The sequence below is a fragment of the Dromiciops gliroides genome, chromosome 4 (assembly GCF_019393635.1).
Source record: "Dromiciops gliroides isolate mDroGli1 chromosome 4, mDroGli1.pri, whole genome shotgun sequence".
Classification (NCBI taxonomy): Eukaryota; Metazoa; Chordata; class Mammalia; order Microbiotheria; family Microbiotheriidae; genus Dromiciops; species Dromiciops gliroides.
Genome location: NC_057864.1, coordinates 244,320,724 through 244,341,568, shown reverse-complemented (window position 1 = coordinate 244,341,568; position 20,845 = coordinate 244,320,724). Strand labels below are relative to the sequence as shown.

Sequence of the window (20,845 nt, the reverse complement as noted above, 5' to 3'; positions counted from 1 at the left end):
TGTACTTTACAAATAGCCTCTCTTTTGATCCTCACAACAACCCTAGGAGGTATAGGACGCTATCACCCCTATTTTTAGAGTGAGAAAGCTGAGATTTACTCAGGGTCACACAACTAGTCAGTGTCTAAAGTCATCCTGACTCCAGGCCCGGAGCTCTATCCATTGGGCCACCCACCTGCCTCTAGGGATTTTGCAACAATGTATGTATGCTTGCTACCTCTTCTCAGGTTTTTTCTTTACTCAGAGTTCAACTTCTTTCAGTGTTCTTTTCATCAGCATTAATATAGTCATGCTTATAAGTATGCATATAGTGTTTTCTAGCTCAGTATCAATTCATGTAAATATTCTAAGATGAATACAAATAAGATAAATCAGGGGGGAAAAAATATTAAGCCCTCTACTAGGTGGCCCCCAGTAGGTAAAAGTTCCAGGTCTGTAGTTGGAAGACCTAAGTTTAAATCTGGCCTTAGCTACTTATTAGCTGTGTGACCCTGAGCAAGTCATTTCACTTTTGCCTCAGTTTCCTCACTTATAAAATAGGAGTGATAATAAGAGCACCCACCTCCCAGGGGTCTTGTGAGGATCAAATGAAATGATAATTGTGAAGTGCTTAGCACAGTGCCAAGGCACATAGTAGGTGATATGTAAATATTGTTGCTGCTAGTGTTGTTATTGTTGTTGTTGTTGTTGTTGTTATTTCTACTTGTCCAGTACTGGGCCTAGCCCTGGGGATACAATTGCAAAAGCAAAGACAGTCCCTGCCCTCAAAGAATTATAATTAACCTATATCAGATTGCTTATCACCTTAGGGAGGGGACAAGGGAGGAAGAGAAGGAGGGAGAGAATTTGGAACTCAAAACTTTAAATAAAAATGTTTATTATTATTTTTAAAAGAATTAAGGGGCAGCTAGGTGGCGCAGTGGATAGAGCACCGGCCTTGGAGTCAGGAGTGCCTGAGTTCAAATCCAGCCTCAGACACTTAATACTTGCTAGCTGTGTGACCCTGGGCAAGTCACTTAACCCCAATTGCCTCACCAAAAAAAAAAAAAAAAGAATTATAATATGGGAGATAAGTGGGGCGGCTAGGTGGCGCAGTGGATAAAGCACCGGCCCTGGATTCAGGAGTACCTGAGTTCAAATCCGGCCTCACGGACACTTGACACTTACTAGCTGTGTGACCTGGGCAAGTCACTTAACCCCCATTGCCCCTCAAAAACAAAAACAAAAACAAAATATATGGGAGATAAGCACATCAGGGAGTGGTACCCCCGCCTCCCCCAGCAGCACTTTGGTCCAGCAGATTACCTGACTGACATATCCCTTCCCAGTACTAAATGGAGTTGATCTCATCGTTCCATAACTGGAGGTTATGGATAGGAGGTAGGAGAAGGGTATGCCTGCTCTTGAGTTCAAGAAAAAAGTGGCCCTGGGAAATGGGAAATGAAGTATGACTGAGGTATTCTTGAAACTGAGGGGCCTGTAAGGCAGCCATTTGCTCAGAATTCCTCCTGTTTGTCATTTCTTGCTTCACAATAATAGCCCATTACACTCACATAACACAGTTCTTTTCAGCCATTCATCAATCGATAGGTACTTGCTTTGTTCTCAGTTGTTGGCTACCCCAAGGAAAGGTGTTATAGATATTCCGCTCCATTTCCAGCTCTAATATTCTGTGATGGACAGTTCCCAGGATGCAGGCTGGTCAGAAGCAGAGTCCTGAGGGCTTGGGAGCTGTAACTTTAATATTATATGTATCATCATAAGAAGAGTAGGAGAATGAACTCATAGATCAGTCAGACAATCAACCGCTGTTTATTAAGCATCTATTATGAGCCATATGTTTACATATGTACTTGTTTATACCATTAGAATAAAACTGGTATTCCCTGCACCTAACACAGTGCTTGGCATAGTTAATGCATAATAAATGCTGGGGGCAGTTAGGTGGCACAGTGAATAGAGCACCAAGCTTGGAATCAGGAAGACCTGAGCATATCTGGCCTTAGACACTAGCTGTGTGACCCTGAACAAGTCACCTCACCCTGTTTGCCTCAGTTTCCTCAACTGTAAAATGAGGTAAAGGAGGAAATGGCCAACCACTCCAGTGTCTTTGCCAAGAAAACCCAAATGGGGTCACGAAGAGTCAGACACAACTCAACAGCAACAACAAAATGCTGATTGATTGATTGATTGCCAGGCAATGGGCTAAATCCTGGCAAAAACTGTCTCTTCCCGCAAGGAATTTACATTCTAACAAAGGAGGACAACTGGTAATACATAAGGGACATTCATCATAAAGGGTAGCTGAAAGGTAATCTCAGAGGGCCTATTCAGAAGGTGACAATTGAACTCAAGGAAGCACAGGACCTGAAGTTAGGAAGACCTGTATTCAAATCCAGCTTCAGAAGCCTACTTGTTGTATGACCTTAGACAAGTCATTTGACTCTGTTTGCTTCAGTTTCTTCAACTAGAAAAAAGGGGTAGTAAAAGCACCCACCTCCCAGGATTGTTGTGAGTTTTTTTATATACTAGTTTTATTATTATGAACCAAGCCTTGAAAAAATACAAGGATCCTAAGAGGCAGAGGTGAATAGGCAAAGACATGGAGCTTGAAGGTATCTTAGAGTCTGAGTCCAACCCTCCCCCCACCCCATCTGTCAGATGAGAAACTGAGAAATCGGGAGAGTAAATGACTTGCCTAGAATCACATAGCTAATGAATATCTGAGGCAGGATTTGAACCTGGACCTTGGGCTTCAAGTCCAACATTCTTATCCACTACATCGAAACTGTGTGTATAAAACTATGTCACTCTGCTTACCAAGGTGTCATTGCATGCCTCTTTTAGACTCACCCCTTTGGGGTATGAGTGGGATATAGTGTGGACTTGAGTCAGTTCAGACTCTGAGGCTGAGGTCCTGGAAAGTACCCAACACTCCAGTCCCCTATGTTTGCTAGACCATTCTGTCCATATTCCATTCCATGCTAAAACACACACACACCATTCTTTGGCCAAACAGGGTCTTTAGCAATCTCACGAGAGACGTGTATTTTGCCTTACTGATCATGGTGAAACCCCAACCCCCTCCTCCTTGCTGTCTCCTGTTAGTGCAACCCCACACTGGTACCACCCCTCCCTTCTTGCATTCCAAAGCCCCTAGATCCTGGTACACCCCTCCCTCTTTGGTGGTTTCACAACCACCTGCCCCCTCCTCATACAGGTGGGGTGGTTTCACAACATCAGTAGTTTCATAACCACTTGCCCTTTCCCCCTCCCCTTTCCCCCAGCTCTCGGACCTAGCTGAACAAGACTCCATACCCTGATCACGAGCTCAACACGAGTATCAGGTTGGGACAGGACTGGTCGTTAGATTGTGAGCCCACCTGGTGCACGAGGGGACTGCCCCTTCAAAATTCTGTGAAAACCCAACTCACTGAGTTCATCGTGTGCTCCTCATTTCTTGCATGGGGTCGCCATTCTCATGAGAATGAAATAAATCTATCTCTTCTCTTACTTGGTGGTCTCTCGAATTATTAGGTAAATGAGGAAATTTTCCCTACAGGGTACAGAGAATTTGCTGCTCTAAGACTCCAGGGATCTTTTGTAGAGTGACTACCACCTAGCACTTTAAGGCTAAAAAAGTGATTTCTTTTCTGGTCATCAAATGGTATATCCCTATTTTAGAGATGAGAAAACTGAGGCTCATATTGGTGGAGTGGACTTAGCGACTTGGAAGGCACCACAGAGGCTGCCTAGTCCGAATCCCCTCATTTTAGCAGATGAAGGAAGAAACCTAAGACTCAGTAGGACCAAATGTCTTGCCCAGAGTCACACAGGGAAATAAGTACAGAACAAGGACTCATATCCATGTCTTTTATGACAGGCCCAAGTTTTTGCTTTCTTTTCCTTTCCTTTTTTTTTTAACCCCCCAATGCTTTTCCCACAGTACCCTACTCACCTGGTCTGTTCTTATGTTACATTAGTCTTTTTTTTTTTTCTTTCTTTTCTTTTCTTTTTTTTGGTGAGGCAATTGGGGTTAAGTGACTTGCCCAGGGTCACACAGCTAGTAAGTGTTAAGTGTCTGAGTGCAGGATTTGAACTCGGGTCCTCCTAAATCCAGACGTTATTTATTTTTAAAGTCCTGGGAGTTACAAGGCTAATTATTTTTTCTTGGGAAATGAAGTCAACAACTCTGGTAGCTTCTACCAGAACAGAGGTGCCTTGGGTTCAGACTTTCTAGGCCAGCCAACAGCTAGACTCTCCTCTGTCTGGCACGAGGGTGACAAAGAGGGTCGGATTACACAGTGGTCTCTCCCCAGCTACCCTAACCAAGCAGGGGATAAGGAGATCAGCCTAGGGGGATCCCAGGACTATCACTGTGAGGCAGCCTGTAGACATCACTCCCTGCCTATCTCCAGATGCCCAGCTCCATTCTTTCTCAAGGCTTTCTAGGGGTAGGACCTGGAAAGAATGGCACAGGATGAGAAGCACACAGGATAAGATTAGGCCTGGTGGTCATGAGACCACCATGACAGTTCTCCTTGAGTGTAGCTTATAGAATCTATGCATAGAAAACATTCTTATAAGATTAGGCATGACGGTTGCTTCTGAGGCCAGGGTGACAATTTCCCCTTAAAGGACACTGTAAGCTTATAGAACATACTCATGGAAAAATACTGACAATAATGTTTTTCAAAGGTTAGTGCAACTGTGTCCCCCAAATAATATTTTGTCTACTGCCAGCTCATCTTTCTCCTTGATAACAAGCCCCCAAAATAATTTGTCTACACCAGCTTATTTTAATCTCCTGATAATAAATTCCCCCCCCAAAATGACATTTTGCCCTGACCCCTAATGTGCAACTCAGTCAAGCTATAGTTACCCAAAATCAGAGTATGAGAACCCCACCCTCAGAAGGGCACTTTGGAGTACCCCCTTTCTGCTGAATAGACCCATATCTCTGTGCTCCCCAACACAGCACTTTCCTTACATAAGTCATGTTCTGTTAGTCTGTATGCCTGAGCTGTGTGCTGGGTCTCCTTTTCCTCTCTCCTTGTCCCCTCTTTCCCATTGTTTGCGACAAAGGTTTGCATTGAACTGACGCCTATTATTTCACATGTTATTCTCCTTAAGGGACGGCCTTTCCTCAGACATCAGTTGAGAACCCAGATAAGGACTTAACCTATTGGCAGTCACACCTGCAGTGGGGGAGTAGGGCACTGTGAGCCCAGTTGTAGAAAGCAAGGTTCAATGGGGGAACCCTACGTCCTCCCGGGAGGGACTCCCCATGCCTAAGAACTATCTCAAAACATAAGCCAGGGGCAGCTAGGTGGTACAGTGGGATATAAGCACCAGCCCTGGATTCAGGAGGGACCTGAGTTCAAATCTGACCTCAGATACTTGACATTTACTAGCTGTGTGACCCTGGGCAAGTCACTTGACCCCAATTGCCTCACCAAAAAAAAAAAAAGAAAACATAAGCCATGGATGTCTTGCTATTTTCCTTGGAGGGATGACTTCCATAGGGTTATATTCAGTTCAGTTCAGTTCAATTCAATTCAGCAAACACTGGAGGCAACACCTTCTATGTTTCTATGTGCAGGCACTATGCTGAGTGCTGAGGATAAGGCAAAAATGAATGTCTTTTCCTCTCCTCAAGTAGTTTATATTCTACGGAGATGGGTGGTTGGAGAACTGTGCCGTCAGTGGTTTAATAGAGGATTGTAAGGTTTATAGAGCGCTTTGATGTATTATCTCATTTGAGCCTCACAAGAACGCTGTGAGGTCATGCTATTAGGAGCCCTATTTTACACATGTGGAGAATGGGATTAATTGATTTGGCCAGGATCACCCAGCCAGCGTCGGAAGCCAGATTTGAATTCGAATCTGTGAAGCTTCGGGCCTAGCATGCTATGTACTTCACTATCTAGCCACTGAAATACATATAGCATCAGTGGGATAAGTGGGCATATAGAGTGAATACATTGTAGGGAACCCACACATCTGGCCAAAGTAACTCATGGGGGCACTTTGTGGCCCCATATCCTTTCTCTTTTTGTAGCGTTCTCCTTTCTACTGAGCAGCTCTCTCAGCTGGGCCTGCTCTGGTTCAAAGCTTGACTCCAAGCTGCCAAGGTTAATTCTTTCTTGAATCTATAGTTGGCTCTCTTCTCTGCTACCAGAGGTGCCCCTCCTTGGAGCTTCTTCCACTGACTACATCCATTACCTCCTGATTATGGTGTCTCCTACTGAGTAAGTATTTCCTCAGCAAGTCATCAAGGCCAATAAGGGGTGGGGAAGAAAGAAACCCCATCTTCCTTTGATGGTAGCATTCATTGAAGCTGCTTACTATTTTGAATGTTTTTTTTTTTAAGCGGGGCAAGGAGGGTTAATTGACTTGCCCAAGGTCACATGGCTAGTAGGTGTTGTAATGATTGGAATGATGCCACCTACTGGAGACTTGCTGTGGGAAAGCTCTACCATGAGGAAAATGCCTCAGAGGGCAAGGCCATGTGACTTTTCCTTGGCGTCAGGAAATGACGTTTGCTCATGGGTGCTGTCTATCAAGGCTACCAGCCAATCAACTTGAGGAGCCTCCTATTTTATGGGAGGAGACAGGAAGGTATGAGAGGGTGCCTGCAGCAGAGAGCTCTTGCGTTTTTTGGGTTCCTGACTGGTGGTGGTGGCAGCAGAGGACTTCACAGGAAATTTGAGGAAAGATAGGAATGCCAGGCTGTTGGAATTCTGTTCTCATCTTTTTCTTTCTATTTTCAATAAACCCTTAAAAAAACCTAAAACTCGTTTTATCAGTGATTTTAGTCAGTTTCCCCCAAAAAACTGGGGGAACAGATTAGAATCCACATTTGGAATCTTAAATTACACAGTGTCAAGTGTCCAAGGCCAAATTTTGAACTCAGGTCCTCCTGAATCCAGGGCTGGTGCTTTATCCTCTGTGCCACCTAGCTGCCCCTTGAATGTCTTTTATAGAACAGGAACTCTACACCTATTTTCTGTCAAGGACCCCTTTAGCCAGTCTGGTGAAGCCCTTATCAAAATAATGGTTTTAATGCATAAATAAATACAGATGATTACAAAGGAAACCAATTATATTGAAATACAGTTATCAAATATATATATATATGTATATATATATTTTTTTTTCTAAGCCAAGTTGGTAAAAACCTGTTTCTAGAGAACTCATTTTAGTGCTACATCAGCATATTTTTCTCCAACTGGTGGCTAGACATCCCACCAAGGAAAACTTCTTTATAAAGGAGTAACAGTGTAGACACCTCTTTGCCATTCATTTACCACCTTGTCTTTCTTACTTGTCTGAATTTCATCAACTGGGCTAGGAGAAAATAAATTGATCCAGGTGTCTTGAGTGGATCTCCCCTATGTTAATTTTCAAGTTAGTACATCAATAGGAATTAATTTTTCTTGTCTGATAAACTGAGTTGTTTGGGGGTTTTTTGGTGGAGCAATGAGGGTTAAGTGACTTGCCCAGGGTCACACAGCTAGTAAGTGTCAAGTGTCTGAGGCTGGACTTGAACTCAGGTCCTCCTGAATCCAGGCCCAGGGCTTTATCTACTGTGCCACCTAGCTACCCCTGAGAAACTGAGTTTTGATGAGAGAAAGAGGTGGAAAGAGGAAGGAATTTTACAATCCAGAGTGGTGTGCTGCTTAGCAAGAGGGGTTGGTGAATTTGGCAGTGTGAGGGAACTGGTGCTTTGGAGTATCAGATTGGGTAAGAAGAAGCAAACTACACAATTTTGCAAAGACTTCTTCAGTCTTCCCTTTCCTTTACCAAATGGAGTCTATTTTTTTTTTGGTGCGGCAATTGGGGTTAAGTGACTTGCCTAAGGTCACATAGCTAGTAAGTGTAAAGTGTCTGAGGTCGGATTTGAATCAGGTCTCCTGAATTCCAGGGCCGACGCTTTTATCCACTGAGCCACCTAGCTGCCCAATTGATTAAAAAAAAAATAGGAGGCAGCTAGGTATCGCAGTGGATAGAGCACCGGCCCTGGATTCGGAGGACCTGAGTTCAAATCCGCCTCAGACACTTTACACTTACTACTGATGTGCCTTAGGCAAGTCACTTAACCCCAATTGCCGCACCAAAAAAAAATAAAGAAGAAGAAGAAGAAGAAGAAGAAAAATCATCAACCAAGCATTACTAAGTGCCAATCATGTGGCCTCACAGTGCTAGGGTATACAAAGACAGTCCTTGCTCTCAAAGAACTTACATTCTAATGATAACTGTGCTTTTAAAGGTATATACAAGACATATATAAAGCAGATATAAGATAACCTTGAAGGGAAAGGACCTAGCTAGCTATGGAGGGACCAGGGAAGGCCTCAGTCAGAAAGGGGCCCTTGAGTTGATTCTGGAAGGAAACCAAGGAATTCTAAGGGCAAGAGTCTTTAAAAGTTAGCCCAGGGGGGGGCGGCTAGATAGCACAGTAGATAAAGCACTGGCCCTGGATTCAGGAGTACCTGAGTTCAAATCTTGGCCTCAGACACTTGACACTTACTAGCTGTGTGACCCTTGGCAAGTCACTTAACCCCCCCTTGCCCACAAAAAAACAAACAAACAAAAGTTAGCCCAGGGGGCAGCTAGGTGGTGTAGCGGATAAAGCACCAGCCCTGGATTCAGGAGGACCAGAGTTCAAATCCAACCTCAGATACTTTACACTAGCCTGTGTGACCCTGGGACAAGTCACTTAGCCCTCATTGCCCCCTCCTGCCCCCCCTCCAAAAAAAAGTTAGCCCCCCAGCCCTCCAGTTTACTGTTTACCTTTTTCCCTCCGCAGTCAATGATTGAGTGCATGAAAGCTGTACTAGACTCAGATTGTTAGAGCAGGAAGAGACCTTGGAGCTCTCTCTGCCCAACCCCCTCCACTTACAGATAAGGAAGCTGAGGCCCAGATAAGTGAAGCCACCCGTCTGGTCAGTCCCTGGTCATCCCAGGAATTTGTGCCAGAAGCTAGATAAGAACTCGGGCCTCTGACTCCCCGTCCTGAGGGAAGGGGGAGAGAAAGAGAGCAAGATTTAAGGGCCTGCTGGGTACCAGGCATTGTCCAGGTTGCCTTTACCATGTTGTTCCATGTTTCATCCCTATTGCACTGTAGGTAGTCCATGTCCAATTTGAACGTGTACACCAACTGTAGAGGTCAGAGCACTGGGCTGAGACCTCAGGAGAACCTGGTTCAAGTCTTAGCTCTGCCACTCTTGTGCTGTGTGATCCCTCGTCATTTCCTTTTCCTCTTCTGTATAAAAAGAAGGAAATCAGACTAGATCCAAATCAACAAACAAAACCAAAGCCTGCCTTAAAAGGAAGGGAATAAGTGTTTAATAGCACCTACTATGTGCCAGGCATTATGCTAAAAGTTTAACAAATATCATCTTGGGGCAGCTAGGTGGCGCAGTGGATAGAGCACTGGTCCTGGATTCAGGAAGACCTGAGTTCAAATCTGATCTCAGACACTTCACAATTATAGCTATGTGACCCTGGGCAAGTCACTTAACCCCCAATTGCCTCACCAAATATCATCTCATTTGATCCTCATGACCACCCTGGGAGGCAGGTACTATTACTTATCCCCCATCTTACAGATGTATGAGATGAGTTATAACAGAGGGTTACATGACTTGCCTAGGGTCACACAGCTGCTAGTTAGCAGTGAGTAGCTAGTAGTAGTAGTAGTAGTAGTAGTAGTAGTAGTAGTGGTAGTAGTTGTCATCATCATCGTGGTGGTGGTAACAATAACAATGGTAATTAACATTTATCTAGCTCTTACTATGCACCAGGCACTGTGCTCAATGCTTTACAATTATTATCTCATTTGATCCTCACAACAACCCTAGGAGGAAGATGAGAAAACTGAGGCAAACAAAGGTTAAATGACTTCACACAATTCTTAGGTATCTGAGGACGGATTTGAACTAAGAACTTCCTAATTCCTTTCTTTTTTTTTTTTTAAAGTGAGGCAATTGGGGTTAAGTGACTTGCCCAAGGTCACACAGCTAGTAAGTGTTAAGTGTCTAAGGCAGGATTTGAACTCCGGTACTCTTGACTCCAGGGCCAGTGCTCTATCCATTTTACCACCTAGCTGCCCCAGAACTTCCTCATTCCAAGCCCAGTACCCTATCTACTGTACCAGCTGAACTATAAGCCACTGTAGCTGCTTACCCTCCTCCTTTAGCTTCTTTTTGTGCTTCTCTCCCCCACACACACACACCCCAGACAACAATAGTATCACAAGATTTAGAGCTGATAAGAATTTTGCAGATTATCTAGTCCAATCTCCCCAAAATGAAGAAACTGATGCTTCCCCCTCCCTTAGAATAGAAGTAACTTGTCCAAGATTACAGTTAGCAGCAAGACCAGAATTCTTCCAATATAAGTGCTCTGGGGGCAGCTAGTTTGGTGCAGTGGATAAAGCACCGGCCCTGGATTTAGGAGGACCTGAGTTCAAATCCGACCTCAGATACTTGACACTTACTTAAAGCTTTGTGACTCTGGGCAAGTCACTTAACCCTCACTGCCCCACCAAAAAAAAAAAAAAACAAAACCACACAATATAAGTTCTCTGCATCAAATCCCACCATCCTTTCCAGTATGCCAACTACTTTTAAGCTGATGTGGGATGGTAGTTCAGAACTCTTCCCACTTCTTTCCTGCTAGGCTAGGTGTTGACAAGACAAAATTAATTCACACTAAGGTGAGAATGATTGAGTGTGAATGACCGAATTTATTATTGGTGGAACTTCAGACCCAGCTACATATTTGAAGGGAAAGAATTTCAGGCTATGTAAGGAGGTAGTGGGTATGGGATTGAGGAGGAGGGGCAGAAGTATGGGGGACATGTTATTGTGAACAGCATTGGATGGTGGAGAAGGGTTAGAGATTCGTGGTCAGAGGACCCTGCTGAGCCTAGAGTAGGTATTCAGTGACATCTGGTGAGGCCAATAACATAACCATACATGTACTCACAACTCTGGTGTGTAATGGAGTCGGAAAGACCTGGATTTGAATCTCAGCTCTTCCATTGATTACCTTTGTGACCTTGACCCAGTCATCTAACTTCTTTCACTTATAAAATGAAGAGATTGAACTTGATGACCTCATAAGTCCTTTCTAGTTCTAAATCTGTGGATTTATGATCCTGCGTGTGACCAGAGGCCCTCCAGGGCAGTCTTCATTTCAAGAACAGAAAGTGCACTTTTAATGGGGTTCTGCAAAAGGAGCATACTTTGCCAGACCACGTGTCCTCATGTGGGAGGTTGGAAAATATGGTCACCCTGGGAGGGGAGGGGCTATAACACTTTCCAGGTAATTGGAAACTTAAACCTGCTGGCAGTGGGTATAGCCTCCCTGTAATAGCTTTCTGGATATCCTTCCCAAATTCCCCCTTCTCCTTCCCCACCCCCAACTCCTGCAAAACACAAACCTCAGGAAGGAATGTGCTTGGAAGTTTGGGGGATGGGACTTCCTTTCTGTCTCATCTCTCCTCCCCTGACCTTCGGGTCAGGAACAGCCCCCTCCTGGAGGAGCTGCTCACCCTTCCCAGAAGGGGCTCAATAGGTGTGGAAGGAAGCCTTGGACCAGGGGTGTCAGGAGAGCAATCCAGGGCACAGGGAAGATGGCAGGCTAGGCCTGAGTGGCTCATCTGGGAATAATTGCTCTGGTAATTATGAAGATTACACACCCAAATGACTCTAATTTACATGCCATCTCCAGGTGGTGGAAAGGTCATCTATAATTTACTAGTTCTTTTGTGCCAGAGGGTGGGAGGGCTGGGCTAGGGGCTCCTAGGGGAGGGGGCAGGATGCCTCTGCTTTAGAGTTCACATGGGGGACCCTGGTGGCCTCCTCTCCCCTCCCCTCCCCACCCTGCCCTTTGCCTCTCCTCCCCTCCTCTCTCCTCCCCTCTCCTCCTCTCTCTTCCCCTCCTGTCTCCTCCTTTCTTCTCTCCTCTCCCCCCTCTTACCTCCCCTTCCCTCTCCTTTCCTCTTCTCTCTTCTTTCCTCTCCTCTCCCCTCTCATCCCTTCCCCCCCTCCTCTTCTTTCTTCTCCCCTCTCCTTTCCTCTCCTCCTCTCCCCTCCCCTCTCCTTTCCTCTCCTCCTCTCCCCTCCCCTCTCCTTTCCTCTCCTCCTCTGCCCTCCCCTCTCCTTCCCTCCCCTCCCCCTCTCCTCCTCTCCCCTCTCCCCTCCCCTGCTCTTAGTTTCCTTAGTTTCCCTGGCCTCCTCCAAGGCTCAATTCAAATGCCATCCTCTTCAGGAAGCTTTTCCCTGTTCCCCTAGATGCCTGCACTGTCTTCTCTACTTAGATGTATATGTAATAATTTACCAATATATTGTTTCCCCCATTAGAATGCAATCTTCTGGGGGCAGCTAGGTGGCGCAGTGGATAAAGCACCAGCCCTGGATTCAGAAGGACCTGAGTTCAAATTCGGGCTCAGATACTTGGCACTAGCTGTGTAACCCTGGGCAAGTCACTTAACCCTCATTGCCCTGCAAGAAAAAAAAAAAGAGAGAATGTAATCTTCTTGTGGGCAGAGACTGTCTTTTGCCTTTCTTTGTATCCCCAGTACTTAGCACAGTTCCTGGTGTTAATGCTTATTAATGACTGATTTAGGATCATAATTTTAGAATCAAAAGGGATCTCAGAGGTCATCTGTCTTACATATGAGGAAGTTAAAGCCCTGAAGAGTTTAGTGATTTTCCTAAGGTCCCATAGGAAGTGAAGGAAGCAGCATTTGAACTCAGCTCCTCTGACTCTAAAACCAATAATACACTTTCCACTATATTATTTAAGGTCTAATCATGTAGGGTACGATGGTAGCTAGGTGGCACAGTGGATAGAATGCTGCAGTTGGAGTCAGGTAGACCTGAGTTCAAATCTTTCCTCAGATACTTTTCAGCTGTATGTCCCTGGTCAAGTCATTCTTTCACCTCATTTCCGCATCTGTAAAATGGGGATAATAATAGCACCTACCTCACTGTGTTGCTGTGATCCTCAAAGCTCTATATGAATGTAAGCCAGCAAAAAGAAGAGAAAGAAGTTTAAAAAGGGCAGGGGGGAGCTGAGGGCAAGGATTGTTTAATGTTTTGTCTTTGTAGGCCTAGCACTAGCATTTAGCTCAGTGCCTGGCACAAAGTGGGCACTTCATACCTGCTTATGGAATTGTCGAACAGCTAAAGTGAGGAACAAATGACAATCCAGGCCTAGGAAATAGCCTGAGCAAAAATGCCTTGGTATCACACCACCAAGTCTAATTTGGGGCCAATAAACTGCCCAGGAACAAAGACTTGGGTAGAGTTCATAGAGGGGAATAAAATGAGGCAAAACTGGGAAGTTAATACCTATAGCCAGCATGAAATCATGCTTTAAGACTCATAAAACATTTTGCAAAATGTACATTATCCCATTTGATCCGTCCAAGAGCCTTCCAAGGAGGTATCACAGATATCTTTGTTGTACAGATAACTTTTGTTGTTGTTCCATTGTTCAGTGGTGTTCCCCTCTTCATGACTCTGTGGACCAGTCCATGGGGTTTTCATGACAAAGATACTGGAATGGCATTTCCTTCTCCAGTGGATTAAGGCAAACAGAAGTTAAGTGACTTGCTCAGAAGAAGACAACAATGCAAAAACAGCTATAAACAAAGCCTCAAAGAAAAATATTAATTGGATCCAAGCCCAGCAAGAATTCCTGAAAGAGTTAAAGACATAAGAGTGGTAGAGGAAAAATTGGGAAAATAAAATGAGAGTGGGGGCAGCTAGGTGGCACAGTGGATAAAGCACTGGCCCTGGATTCAGGAGGACCTGAGTTCAAATCCAGCCTCAGACACTTGACACTTACTAGCTGTGTGACCTTGGGCAAGTCACTTAACCATCATTGCCCATCAAAAACAAACAAAGAAAAAATCATTTTTTAAAAAAATAATAAATAAATAAATAAAAATAAAATGAGAGTGATGCAAGAAAATTATGAAAAGAGAATTAATAGCTTAGTTTTAAAAAGCACAAAAAATTTTTTTTTAATTTTTTAAAAGTACAAAAAATACTGAAGAAAATAATACCTTAAAAATAAAACTCACAGCAACTAGGTGGCGCAGTGGATAGAACACCAGCCCTGAATTCAGGAGTACCTGAGTTCAAATCCAACCTAAGACACTTAACACTAACTAGCTGTGTGACCCTGGGCAAGTCATTTAACCCTAATTGCCTCACTAAATAAATAAATAAATAAAAATAAAATTCACTGAAGAAAAGAACTTCTTAAAAAGCAGAATAGGCCAAATAGAAAAAGAAATATAAAAATTAACTGGGGGAAAAAAGATATTTAAGGTAAAATTGACCAAATGGAAAAAGAGGTTCAAAAGTCCAATGAAGAAAATAATTCCTTAAAAATTAGAATTGGACAAGTGGAATGATTCCATGAGACTTCAAGAAACAATAAAACAAAGTCAAAAGAATGGGAAAAAAGAAGAAAATGTGAAATATCTCATTGGAAAAACTACCGACCTGGAAGATAGATCCGGGAGAGATAATTTAAGAATTATTGGACCACCTGAAAAGCCATGATTTAAAAAAAGAGCCATATATATCATCTTTCAAGAAATCATAGAAAATGCCCTGACATCTTTGATCCAGAAGTTAAAATAGAAATGGAAAGAATTCACCAATCATCTCTTGAAAGAGATAAACACCCAGGAGTATTATAAGTTAAATTCCAGAGCTCCCAAGTCAAGGAGAAAATATTGCAATCAGCCAGAAAGAATGATTCGACTATCATGGAACCTCAGTGAGAATTATACAAAGATTTAGCAGCTTTCCACATTAAAGGAACAAAGGTTTGGAATATGATATTCTGGAAGACAAAGACCTCTAGAATTACAACCAAGAATAACCTACCCAGAAAAACGGAGTAGAATTCTTCAGGGAGAAAAAACTGATATTTCATGAAATAGAGGACTTTCAATCATTACTGTGAAAAGACCAAAGGTGAATGGAAAATGTACCATTCAACACAAAACTCAAGAGAAGAATAAAAAAGGTAAACATGAAAGAGTAATCATAAGAGACTCATAAAGTTAAACTATATGGGAACCCTAATTCCTATATGTAACCCCTAAGAACTTTATCATTTTTAGGGGAGTTAGAGTCTACATAGAAAAAGGGCATGAGTGTAAATCTGTTATGTTGGGATGATCTCCAAGAATCAAATGAATCAGGAATGAATGAACAGACAAACATAAATAAAGGAGTGAGAAGAGGAATATACTGGAGAAGGAGGAAGGGAGAGGCAGAATGGGGAAATTTTTCTCACATAAAAGAAGGCACACAAGGAAGAGCTTTTATAGTGGAGGGAAAAATTGGTGGGTGAAGAGCAATACTCTCATCAGAATTGGTTCAAAGGGGGAAGAATATATACACACCTTCAGTTAGGTAAAGAAATCTATCTTGGAGGCAGCTAGGTAGCGCAATGGATAGAGCACCAGCCCTGGAGTCAGGAGTACCTGAGTTCAAATCCGGCCTCGGACACTTACACTTACTAGCTGTGTGATCCTGGGCAAGTCACTAACCCTAATTGCCTCACTAAAAATTTTTTTTTTAAATTAAATTAAATTAAGAAATCTATCTTAACCAGCAGGGAAATGGGAGGAGAAAGGGTTAAGAGAGTATAGGGAAAAAGATGATATAGGGAGAGCAGATTAAGGGTGTCGTGATCAGAAGCAAAACAAACTTTTTAGGAGGGACTGGATAAAAAGAGAGAAGGATAAACAGAAGAAAATACACAATAATCATATTATAATATATGGATGGGATGAACTCATCCATAAAACAGAAGCAGATAGCAGAATGGTTTAGAAAACAATTGTTTATAAGAGACAAGCTTGAAACAGAAAGACACACAGAGAGTTAAAATAAAGGGCTGGAATGGAATCTATTATGCTTCAATGAAATTAAAAAGGCCGGGGGGTAATGGGGCAGCTAGATGGTGCAGTGGATAAAGACACCGGCCCTGGATTCAGGAGGACCTGAGTTCAAATCCGGCCTCAGACACTTGACACTTACTAGCTGTGTGACTCCGGGCAAGTCACTTAACCCTCATTGCCCTGAAAGAAAAAAAAAAAAAAGGCAGGGGTAGCAATCATGATCTCAAACACAGCAAAAGACAAAATAGAGATGACTAATAAAAGAGATAATCAGGAAAAACATCATTTTGCTAAAAGGTTACATAGACAATGAAGTAATATCAAAAATGTTACAGCATGTTTCTCTGATAAAGGCCTCATTTCTCAAGTATATAGGGAACTGAGTCAAATTTATAAAAATAAGAGCCATTCCACAATTGAAAAGTGGTCAAAGGATATAAACGGGCAATTTTCAAAAGGAAAAAATCAAAGCTATCTCTAGTCATATGAAAAAATGCTCTAAATCACTATAGATTAGAGAAAGGCAAATTAAAAACAACTCTGAGATACCACCTCACACCTATCAGAAATAACAAATGGGGGCAGCTAGGTGACGCAGTGGATAGAGCACTGGCCCTGGAATCAGGAGTACCTGAGTTCAAATCCGGCCTCAGATACTTGACACTTACTAGCTGTGTGACCCTGGGCAAGTCACTTAACCCCCATTGCCTCACTTAAAAAAAAAAGAAAAGAAAAGAAATGACAAATGCTGGAGGGAATGAAGGAAAATAGGTATACTAATAAACTGTTGGTGGAGTTTTGAAGTGGTCCAATCATTCTGGAGAACAATTTGGAACTGTGCCCAAAGGGCTATAAAACTGTGCATACCCTCTGATCCAGCAATACTACAAGATCTGTATCCCAAAGAGATCAAAGGAAAAGGAAAAGAATCTATATGTACAAAAATATTTAGTAGTGGCTCTTTTTGTGTTGGTAAAGAATTGGAAATTGAAGGATACCCATCAATTGGGGAGTGGCTCAACAAGTTGTGGTGTATGATTGTGATGGAATACTGTTGTGCTAGAAGAAATGATGGGGGAATTCAGAAAAATATGGCAAGACCTATATGAACTGATGCCAAGTGAAATGAGAACTGGCAGATAATTGCGCACAGCAACAGCAATGTTGTAATGATGATCAACTGTGAAAGATTGAATACAGCAAATCCAAGACAATTCCAAAGGATTCATGATTTTTAAAAAATGCTATCCACCCCCAGAGAGAGAACTAATGAACCCTGAGTATAAATTGAAATATCATTTTTCTCACCCTTTTTTTTTTGGCTTTTTTTTGGTGAATTGGATAATATGGAAATGCTTTACATGATTTCACATGTATATTTAGTATCATTTTGTTTGTCTTCTCAATGGGTGAAAGGGATGAAAGAATTTAGAATTCACTTTTCTTTCTTTCTTTCTCTCTTTTTGCAGGGCAATGGGGGTTTAAGTGACTTGCCCAGGGTCACACAAGCTAGTTAAGTGTCAAGTGTCTGAGGCCGGATTTGAACTCAGGTACTCCTGAATCCAGGGCCGGTGCTTTATCCACTGCGCCACCTAGCCGCCCCTAGAATTCAATTTTAAAAAGTAAGAATGTTTAAAATAAATAAATAATGCATTTGGAAATAAAAACAAATAAATAAAGATAATTTAATCCTTTCAAAAATGGAGGAACCAATAAAGTGAAATTCTATTTTTCACCTGAATTGTACCCAGAATTAATAAAGGGGAATTGCTAACACAAGATAAGTAGCAAAATAGTAAGAAAGCACCTAGCCAAGTTCATCATCAGGCCAAGATGAGCTGTAACCTGAGGTGCTGAAAATACTGATGAATGTGTTGCTGAACCAGTATCAGTGAACTCTGAAAGATCAAGGAGATCTTTCAGGGGCTTCAGAGTAAGAGAAGAGTGAAAGGTTATGTAAGTGTTCCCCAAAAAGGAGAGAATCAGGTCTGCGAGCTATCAACCAAGTGAGATTCACATCAATTCCTGGCAAAAAAATGCTAGACTGCGTTAATAAACAGGATGGTTAGTCATATCTAGAAAAGAAGCGGCGATTAAAAAAACAACATGGCTTTATTAAGGATAGTCTGTGCCAGATTAAATTAATTTCTTTTCTAAAAAATTGATTACTAGAGGCAGCTAGGTGGTGCAGTATATAGAGCACGCGCCCCGGAGTTGGAGAGGATCTGAGTTCAAATCCAACCTCAGACACATTAACACTTACTAGCTGTGTGACCCTAGGCAAGTCACTAACCCCAATTGCTCACCAAAAAACAAACAAACAAACAAAAAATTGATTACTAGATGGATAGATTAGGAGAATGTTATATATACAGTTTATCTAGATTTTAGCAAAGCATTTGATAAAGTCTCTCATTCAATTATCGTGGATAAGATGCAGAGTTGCCAAGTCAAATCAATCAGCATTAATTAAGCACTTACTGTGTATCAGGGACTGTGGTAAGTTGGGGGAAGAGTACAAAGAAGGATAAAAAACAGTCCTCATTCTCAAAGACCCACATTCAAGTATGGAAGACAACATATAAACAACTGGTGAATTTTAAGATACACATAGGGTAAATCAGAGGAAATTTCAGAACGAAAGGATAGCAGTGGAGAGGATTGGGGAAGGCCTCTTAGAAGGTGAATCTGAGCAGAGGAAGACCAGAAGGCAGAGCTGGAGAGAAAGCCTTCCAAGTTCTGTATAGGGACAGCCACTAAAAGTTGACAATCTGGAGATGGAGTGTTGTCTCTGAGGCCAGCCTTGCAGGGGTACAAGGCTGGAGAGGAGAAAACTGGAGAGGAAAAAGAATTGGAATACCAGAAAGTCTGACAAGGCTAGTTTGTCAAGAGCTTTAAAAACCAAGCCAGAGGGGCGGCTAGGTGGCGCAGTGGATAAAAGCACCGGCCCTGGATCAGGAGGACCTGAGTTCAAATCTGACCTCAGACACTTGACACTTACTAGCTGTGTGACCCTGGGCAAGTCACTTAAGCCCCACTGCCCTCCAAAAAACAAAAACAAAAAAAACCCAAGCAGGGGGTTTTATTATTTGATGCCATAGGTAAAGTATGCAACTGCTGTGATTTATTGAGGCGGGGAAGAAGGGATGACATGGTCAGATTTCCTCTTTAGGAAGATTTACTTTTGTAGCTGAGTGGAGAATGGACTGGCATCAGGTGAGATTTAAGGCAGGGAGACCACCCAGAAAGCTACAGCAATAGGTCTAGGAGTAAAGTGATGGGGGCCTGGCAGCTGTTTCAGAGAGAGAAGGGGTATATATGGGAAGTGTCGTGAAGGTAGAATTGATAGGACCTTACAACAGATTGGATATAGAGTGGCAAGTGAGGAGTGAGTGAGGATAAAACCTGTCTGAGTTTTAAACCTGGTTGACTAGAAAGATTTGTGTTCCTTCAATAGTAATAGGGAAGTTTGGAAGAACAGAGGGTTTATCTATGGGAAATCCAGTTGGAGATATTCAATAGGCAGTTGGAGATGTGAGCCGGAGTCAGGAGAGAAATTAGGGCTGGACAAACTGAATCTGAGAATCTTCTATAAAGAGATGATAATTGAATACATGGGGACTAATGAAGTCACCAAGTGCAGTAGTATCGAAGAAAAGTTGATGCAGGCCAGAGCATTGGTGGGAGAGGGAGGGGGACACCCCAAGATTAGTAGGGGTGATCTGAAGGGTCTAATAAAAGAGACTGAGAAGGAGTAGTCAGATAGGGTGAAGAGAACCAAGAGAGGTCAGAGTCACAAAAACCTAGAGAGAAGAGGATGTCAAGGAGAAAGCTCCAAGGGTGATCGACAGTATAAAGGCTGGTGTTTGTCCTTTATTCTCCAAGGATGTCATGACTTGCACTGAATTGGATTTAAGTGAGGGAAGACTGTGCAAGGTCACCAACCTTACTCTCTCCTCCAGAGCCATTGGGGTCCAGTGGCAAGATATACATCAGGACAACTAGAGATGGCCCTGGATGGTTTTGTTTTATATAAATGGTTGAAGAGTCATTGATGGTTTGATGTCAACTTGGGAGATGATTTTCCGCGAAGACTCCCAGGGATCTTTTCTGGCCTTGTGCTATTTCAAGATCATGCCATCAATCATCAAGATCAATTGAAGGAATGAGGAATTTTATCTGGGAGAAGGGAAGACTTGGGAAGGACCTGATCACTTTCTATAAGAATATGAAGAATTGTCATATGGAAGAAGGAAGAGATATATTCCCTTAAACATTGTTCTGCTTATTGATCATCAACAAATATTTATTATGTGACTACTATATTCCAGGTACTGTGCTAAGCACTCGGGGATTCAAAGACAAAAGAGAAATATCCTGTCCTCAAGGGTCTTACATTTCAATGGAGGAAACAGGCACATACATTTATTGTTCTTCATTTGCTTTTTGGTCATACCTGACTCTTTGGGACCCCATTGGGGTTTTCTTGGCAAAGATACTGGAGTGGTTTGCCATTTCCTTCTCCAGCTCTTTTTACAGATGAGGAAACTGAGGCAAACAGGATGAAGTGACTTGTCTAAGGTCACACAGCTAGTTAAATGTTTGAGGCCAGATTTGAATTCAGGAAGATGAGTCGTCTTGAAGTCAGGCCTAGCACTCTATGCACTATGGCGCCACCTAGCTGCCATGCACGTACACAGGTATGTACCAAACAGATACAAGATAAATTTGAGGAGTGGGATTGGGAGAAACACGAGCAGCTTGGGACATTGGGGAGGACAGAACCAGGAGTGGTGGGTCAAGATTTATAGAAGTATATTAGGTTCTATGCAAGGAAATGCTTCCTAACAACCAGAGCCTTCCAAAAATAGATTGGGCTTCCTTAGGAGGGACGAGGGC

At 42.7% G+C, this 20,845-nt stretch overlaps 1 protein-coding gene across 3 annotated transcripts in view; it reads right to left on the bottom strand.

Annotated features, from left to right (window-relative positions):
* The window catches only part of PACSIN1 (protein kinase C and casein kinase substrate in neurons 1), a 104,929-nt gene that overhangs the window by 59,688 nt on the left and 24,396 nt on the right, over positions 1–20,845 (bottom strand). The window contains exon 1 of one of the 3 annotated variants that reach the window (XM_044000912.1): positions 1,554–1,575. The exons of the other annotated variants lie outside the window; for them this stretch is intronic. The gene's annotated coding sequence lies outside the window, so the exon portion shown is untranslated. Of the gene's footprint in view, positions 1–1,553; positions 1,576–20,845 lie in introns of those variants that run through there. 3 annotated transcript variants of the gene reach the window in all.